The sequence below is a fragment of the Sceloporus occidentalis genome, unplaced genomic scaffold (genome assembly GCF_023333645.1).
Source record: "Sceloporus occidentalis isolate IW3139 unplaced genomic scaffold, rSceOcc1.0.p SCAF_175, whole genome shotgun sequence".
Lineage (NCBI taxonomy): Eukaryota > Metazoa > Chordata > Lepidosauria > Squamata > Phrynosomatidae > Sceloporus > Sceloporus occidentalis.
In genome coordinates, this window is record NW_028317155.1 from 645,989 (window position 1) to 653,356 (window position 7,368).

The following is a 7,368-nucleotide window of genomic DNA, read 5'->3' on the forward strand; positions in this document are numbered from 1 at the left end:
ATGAATCTCTTAAGAGAAAACACTAAGAGGTTTACATTTGCTTTGCAGACCGGGTCAGGAGAGATACTAAACTCAGGGGACGTAAGCATTTAGAGCGCGAGCTCCTATGTACACACTATGGTACTGCGAGCTCTTATTATATACGATCCCTTCCACACAACGATAAAAAAGAGGAAGCCGGATTATAATTGGCGGGTAACGGATATAGAAGTTTTTAAACCTATTGTCATAAATACACAATCACAGACAAAAGCATGTGGTAACTATTATCCCTCCGCCAAAAACAGCTAAAATACACAATCCTATTCAAATACACTTTTACCCCATAAGCTACTTTAACAGAAACCCGAGAAATAGCGGCACCGCGTGTCCTCGAGTGACTCAGCAATAACCTCCCCGGAGCCGCCATTTTACCTGCCTGGCCTCTCCTCTCACACTGAGACATAACACACACGAAGATGCTCCGTCTCCCCGCTTTGCCACACCCCGCCTGCTTACATCGGCGTTCTCATTGGCTATCACCACATTCTTTGGAGACCAGCGACGTCACACCAGCGCTACTTTACTGGTTTGGTGTCGCCGGGCAGTTACCGCGAGAGCCTTTTTCACCAATCAGTCAGCGACGCCAGTCGCTCCCCAAAGTCCTGCTTAGGAACGAAATATGTGAAAGTGCATGGCGGCCATGTTTGGTGGCGATATAAGAGTAAAGCAAGCGTTTGATTTGTGCACGTAACCTCCCGGTAGCATTTAAAGTGCATGCATGGAAGCGTGCTTTATCATTGTCACTCCATCTGAGGGACTTTCATCAATATGCCGGGGATTGTCAACAGCACTTGTTTTTTTTACGTCTCTGTGAGGCGCATGCACTGAAAGGGCCAGCCGTTTCCCAGAGGCCTGCTCCAGGATGTCACGAGGCATATGGAACCCCATTCCAGCCACAGCATTAATAGCTGCTGAAGAAATCCCCTCTCGCAGTAGCCATGCCTCTAAACCATTACGTAACTGTTTAAAATGGATCCGTCACCATCACGGGCATTCAGCATAACTCAATAAAAACGATACATCAGGGGCTTCGGCTGTTTAGTTTAAAAGGGACATTTTTACCTATCAAAGCTCAGTGTGGCAGGATCAGCAGTACCTAATCAATTTTCCATCCTTAAGTTCTTTATCTTCTTGTCCCGAACACTCGAGCACTCTGCTCATCATGATGTCATGGAGGATGGATAGATGTCATGGATGACAGCACACATAGCAAACAGTTAAACAAGAAAACTCAGAAACGACACTGATTTGCATTAAAAAGGCATAAAATATAACTTGGTTATAGTTAAAACGCCATTATGTATGGATGAGCTTAAATAACCCAATGAAAAAAGGCAAAACATGACTATCGTCCCATCTGCTTAGTTGTTTCTTCTGTCATGCAGTGTATACCGTGTGAGACACACAGCCAGAAGCATACAAAAGGCCATTCCTTTTCAGTTTGATGGATCATTCGTGAATTTGGGAGCATCTCCAATACCTGTGTGCATGAATGCAAGGCTGGACATACATGCAAAGGACACAGGAATCCCATGCCGGGGAGTAACTAGTGATTTTATATACAATACTACTAATGCAAACAGCGAAGGATTTATGGGAAAAACATCTGGGAACAGCTTCCCTTTTAAATCAGATATCATCACTCTCCTTGAGCTAGTAAAGTGTTACAGAAAGTCCTGATACAAGAGTGACACACGTAGTAACAATAGTTATTAAACGAGCTCCTGGGTTGACTATTTTGCAGAGTCTCATCACTGTTCTCAAAGGGAGAGCCGTCAATCCCAAATGGTGGAATACTTACTAGATGCACCTGAATGCAAGCAGGAAATATGGCACAGGCAAAAAGAGAAATCTTCCCTGAATCCAGAGATTCCCATTACTTTTTTGTATCTGACCTGGAAAAGATTGATATCAACCAAATAATTACATTAAATATGACAGAACATACTACCGATCATTTCTTTGGCGTTAGATGGTAAACTTCTAGCCCCCAAGCCCATAACAATGCTATCCACAATACCTACCTGTGATACAGAGGGCCACCTTTGGCTTGTTTCCTTGCTAATCGTGGACTGCATTACTGTGTTTTTGTAATTCCAGTTTCATTAGATTGCTAGGTGCTGCTGGAAAATATAATAATTCAAAACGTTAGGAAAGGATCCTGAGATGCCCCTTCCCCCGCTGTGCCTCAGCACCCCTAGTCCCCTATCCCTCACAATGTTCCATCAACCATTATTTTATTACAAACCGGAAGAAATTTCCCAAACTTTAATGAGATAAACAATTTTTCATTAATCAAAAATCAAAACAATTCCAATTCATACATGCTTGGAAATAATGAAAGTGCGTTTCTAGTCAAAGACCTCTGAGTAGCCAGAGTAAGGAATAGGGAAGCCCACCCTTGTCTACAGCGCCACTGGAAAATGTTTAAGAACAAGAAAAAGTCAATGTGATTATCTATGAGGATTTCAAGATTTTTGCTACAAGCTTGTAGATATTTTACAATTAGTTGATGTATAGATCAGTAATACAACTGTGGAAAGCTTCATGTGGGTACAATTATTCATACCATTAAACATCATTTAGCAGCATTGTGGCAATTTAAGTATCAAAGAAACACGCCTTTCACAAACACAAAAAAACCCACAATATTTTGTGGAAGGGAACGCCTGGAACACAATCCAAACTGGAGAGGCTGTAATCACATTGACATTTTGAACATAAAGCATGGAAAGACATACAAGAGAGACAGCTTCCTTGTTCAGATTTTACCATTTATTTAATGTAACGGACACATTAATGTAGCCATAGCATGATATCAAACATCTCTCGGCAGGAATATACATTGAAACATTCAAGCTGTAGTAGAAAGCCCTCGGCTCCAATTACTCTTCGACGTTTGTCATTCTAGATGCATCAAATGACGGAGACTTTTATAGGGGCTCTGAACGTCCACAGCATAGAACGCTTTTAACAGATAACGGCCCCGCTATACCGCTTAGCACCATACACCCCAAAGATCGGAAGTTTGTGGCTTTAATTACTTTGCTGGACTGCAACTCCCATGAATCACTGCCAAGAAGCTTGCTATAGAAGATTAAGGGTTGTAGTCCAAGGACAGGTTGACAGGCTTCTCATCGGTAATATAAATCTATTCCTGAGACAATCGCCACTGCCTTCTGGCAATACATGTTTTTGCTCTTTGGTCTGATGAAAAAAATAAATGGTTCACTAGGATTATGACAAGATTTAATATCGTCCTTAATATTTTTTTAAACATCTGTTCTCTTCTCCCCCTGCTCCAGCCATAGTGTGTGTTCATGTTATTGTTCATTTTAAATATTGTCAGTTTAAATGTTACATTTGGATTCTCCACTATTTAATAGCGATACGGAATAGGCAGGCACTATTAAACAATAAGCAATGTCTAATATATGAACTTGAACAGAATTCGTTTATTGTCAAACAGACTTTTAACAGACAACAAAACAGGTCTGTACGAACGCCATGATGTTGCTCTGGTCTATGGAAGGTTTACCTTACTATTTATGTCAGCCTAAAATGGCATAAAGCTTGGGATTCTGTGCTGTTCTGTAAAAAATAAAGGTGGAATCCCAGTAATGATCTGCTATGTCCCCAAAATGCCAGCACTTCTACTTCAAAGTCAAATGGGTCTATTCACTAAAGGGAGAATTGTCAGGGGAGCTGTGGTTTTCACTTCACTTCACTTCACGATTCATTATGAAGGGCCAAGGCTGGCAGGACTTAGCTGGACCTGCCTAATGTATACCTGAAAGAGTTTTGTTGAAATCTCACGGATTTAAATATACATTGTACAGGGAAGCAGAAGCTTACTGGGGTCGGAGGTTAGCAATCTATAAAGTCAAGGAACTAAAACGCAACTCTCCTGTAAACTGCCCATTTAGTGAGCAGGGCCCAAAAAGCACAGATATATATGGCACATCCCTGCGACTGGTAAACAAAGCTCTAAAGAAACCTATCACACTTAGACGGCTTAAAAACCGCTCTGTAAAAAAAAAAAAACACACCCCAGAACCATTTCTCACAGTAAAAATAACTTTTTATTTTTAGCATTATTTTAACACACAAAATAGACACTTACTGTTCAACAAAAGATGCCGATACACGAGGGTTGTCTGTCTTTCTAAATACTTTGCACATACTGTAAAACTAAAGCAGGACTGAGATGGACATCACTGCGATCTGCATGTCCGATCCTGTAGCTGTGTGCAGACTCTATGAGTTATTATATTCATAATCAAAGCATAATCCATCATTTACAGCTTTTAAGGACCTAGTGAGTATCTGTAATCATATTTACTTTTTATAATTTCATGGAAAAGTATTGCACTGCTTACAGTCAAAAAGTGAGGGGAAAAAAAGTATAGAACATTTAGAAATCCTTAAACCCCGCGAAGAAGGGTCAAACACTTTGCTGTAGCGGTTTGTGGGGCAAACAAATCTCTGATCATGATCTCTAACACACGCACAGATAATTTGACATGCTGTAATAGGTCTAACTCTGCTGGCAACCTGTTCATGACCAATACATAAGAGTGATTTGACCAGTGTCACAAAACACCTATTCCACAGGTACAAATGCCCCCCCCCCCAAATACTGGATAAATAGATTTTAAAAATAAAATAAATACCCATGGGATCAGGTACTAGGTAGGTATAAATATGGATATCTATGCATTCTATAATAACATCCCATGCTTGCCGCGGTTTCGAAGCAGCATGAGATGATAACACAAAACACTACACAGCTGTAACTCTTTACATCCCTTTCGCAGTAACGGTGTTCCCATAAATATTTTATTATATGTGAGCGCATCCCATGGTGGGTAGAAGGAATAAAGTATGGGCCCGTTCTCTTTTGGTATGCGAAGCATTCACATTTATTTACACACACATAATTTATACACACACGCACACACAGTACTGTGCACACATTTTAGGCAGGTGTGAAAAAAAATTGCCGTAAAGCAAGGATGCCTTAAAAATAGACATGTGAATAGTTTATTTGTTATCGTTGAACAAAATGCAAAGTGAGTGAACAGAAGAAAAAAACACACTTTGCCTTCAAAACAGCATCCATTCTTCTGGGTACACTTGCACAAAGTCTGGGATTTTGTAGGCAGATAGTTATTGACTTGATCTGTTAAAATCAAACTTTTCTTTTGTGGGATTGGTTACTGGAACACAAACCCAACAGCTAATTTCTGACACATGGTACTTGGCCTTACACAAAAGACATCAACTCAAAAGACATTCTTACTTGATTTATCATAAAAAAAGTATACACTTCAGCACTCTAAATATTTTACGGACTGGAAATTCCTACATTTTTTTTTTATTTATTTACATAATATTTGCTTGACTTTAGTTATGACCTGCATTTGGAAGAGTCTCTACCTCCTCACTGCCACTCGAAACTGATCACCGAGTAGCATTGTTTTCAGTAACAGGAAAGCGATTATGTACAACATGCACTAAGTAGGGCAGCAGATATTGAATGCTCAGCTATACAGGGAACACAAAATTATACGTCAAAACAACTGGCTTCTCCAAAAGAACTCAAAGTCCCCCCCAAAACGCAGAGAAGGCAGCTTGTACTTTTGAAGTTACAAGCTGTTTTCTCAAAGCGACCCGCATTGCCTGCTTACAGACGGTGATCCACTTGCTAACAGCCACTTGCCGGTCTTGCAGTGAGCAAAGCAATTTTTACCCAGATCTATTGAGAATCTTAACCCCTCTGCTGTTTGTGAGCCAAAAAAGCCATCCTCACTGCACAAGCAACGAGAGGAGATCACGCTGTCTGCCCCTGGCCTCAGCTGATTGGGTAAGATGGGTTCTGACATCATCAGCTCGCATCTGCAGCCCATAAACTGCTGGACAGAAAATGAGGTGTATTGGTGATTTCCATTTAAAGTATCTAAAACCACATAGTATTTTTTTGAAGAAAATTACGTTTCATTACCTCCTCTAGTAGACATTCACACACGGTTATATCACAGATTACTGCCCTATAGATTGAAATAATGAAGATAATTTCCATGTGACATTATACATTTTTTTCCGGTACTTACAGCCCTTAAACTCCAAAATCCAGTTTAACATCACTTTAACATGATACTTTCCATTGTTTTGCAATAAACATAGCATCTGAAAATGACAGTAATACTGCAGGCTTGTAACACCAAGACACTATATTCTTTGTGCTTTGGTGGCTAGTGTCTTCTAGAAAGCAACCCGGGGATCAACAAATGCGCTCCACACAGAAGCCACAAAATCCAGGACCTTCAACACCGCTAATCTGACACTGCATCACAAGACATACCCAGGAAAGCCCAGCTTGTGTCCGCCAGGGAATCCATATGTGCCAGGATCCAACTCAGTCACTACACGGAAGTGGCATCTGGATTGTAACCTATGCACTTGTTATAGGTCCAGTGAATGCTGGCTACTAGGATGTCTTCCTAGTTGTACAGTGCCATTAACACAACACAGAAGAAGCTGCTGTTATTGAATCCAATATTTTCAAGTATTGGGTGCAAAAACGACCCAAAAATATTCGCAATATACCTTTCTTTTATTTTTTCCCCCTCGTAGAAGTCACATCTTCTGCTCACACATTGCATAGTGTTATGAACTATTTTACAATAAATATACTTCAATTTTTAGAAGTATGATTTTCTTACTGTGCACAGTGTGGACAAATATATAGTATATGGACAGTATGTATATATATATATATATATATATATATATATATTACTGCTTCTGCTATGTTTGTTATAAACTTATCACCATAGACAAATGCAAGAAGCAATAATGCAAAATCAGTTGACAACGAAATACCTAAAATGGTAAACGTTTAAAGCGACTACTGAGATTCGGAAACTTTGTTGAACATACACACAAAGGTCTATCACTAGACTGAAACAGAAATCAGATCTCAGCAAAGATTCCGTTTCATTGAAGCAAGAAGATTTTTCGGGTCCTTGGCTACACATACAACCCAAGCCAGCTTTGTGTTTTCATGAACAAACGTATCCGAACCAGCGCCGTATAATGTTTTTGTTACAAGCAAGGCCTGTGTTGGCGCATTCAACATTAAGTCATTTATATAATCCAACGGATTCTGTAGGAATAGCTATATATATATATGTGTTTACCAAACTTTAGTTAACATTAACAATAAATATTGAAAATATAAAGTACTCATAATTTATATCCATTTTTTTCTGTTTTAAGAAGATCTTTAGTATTTGGGTAAAACAGTGCTCTTTTTAAAAAAAG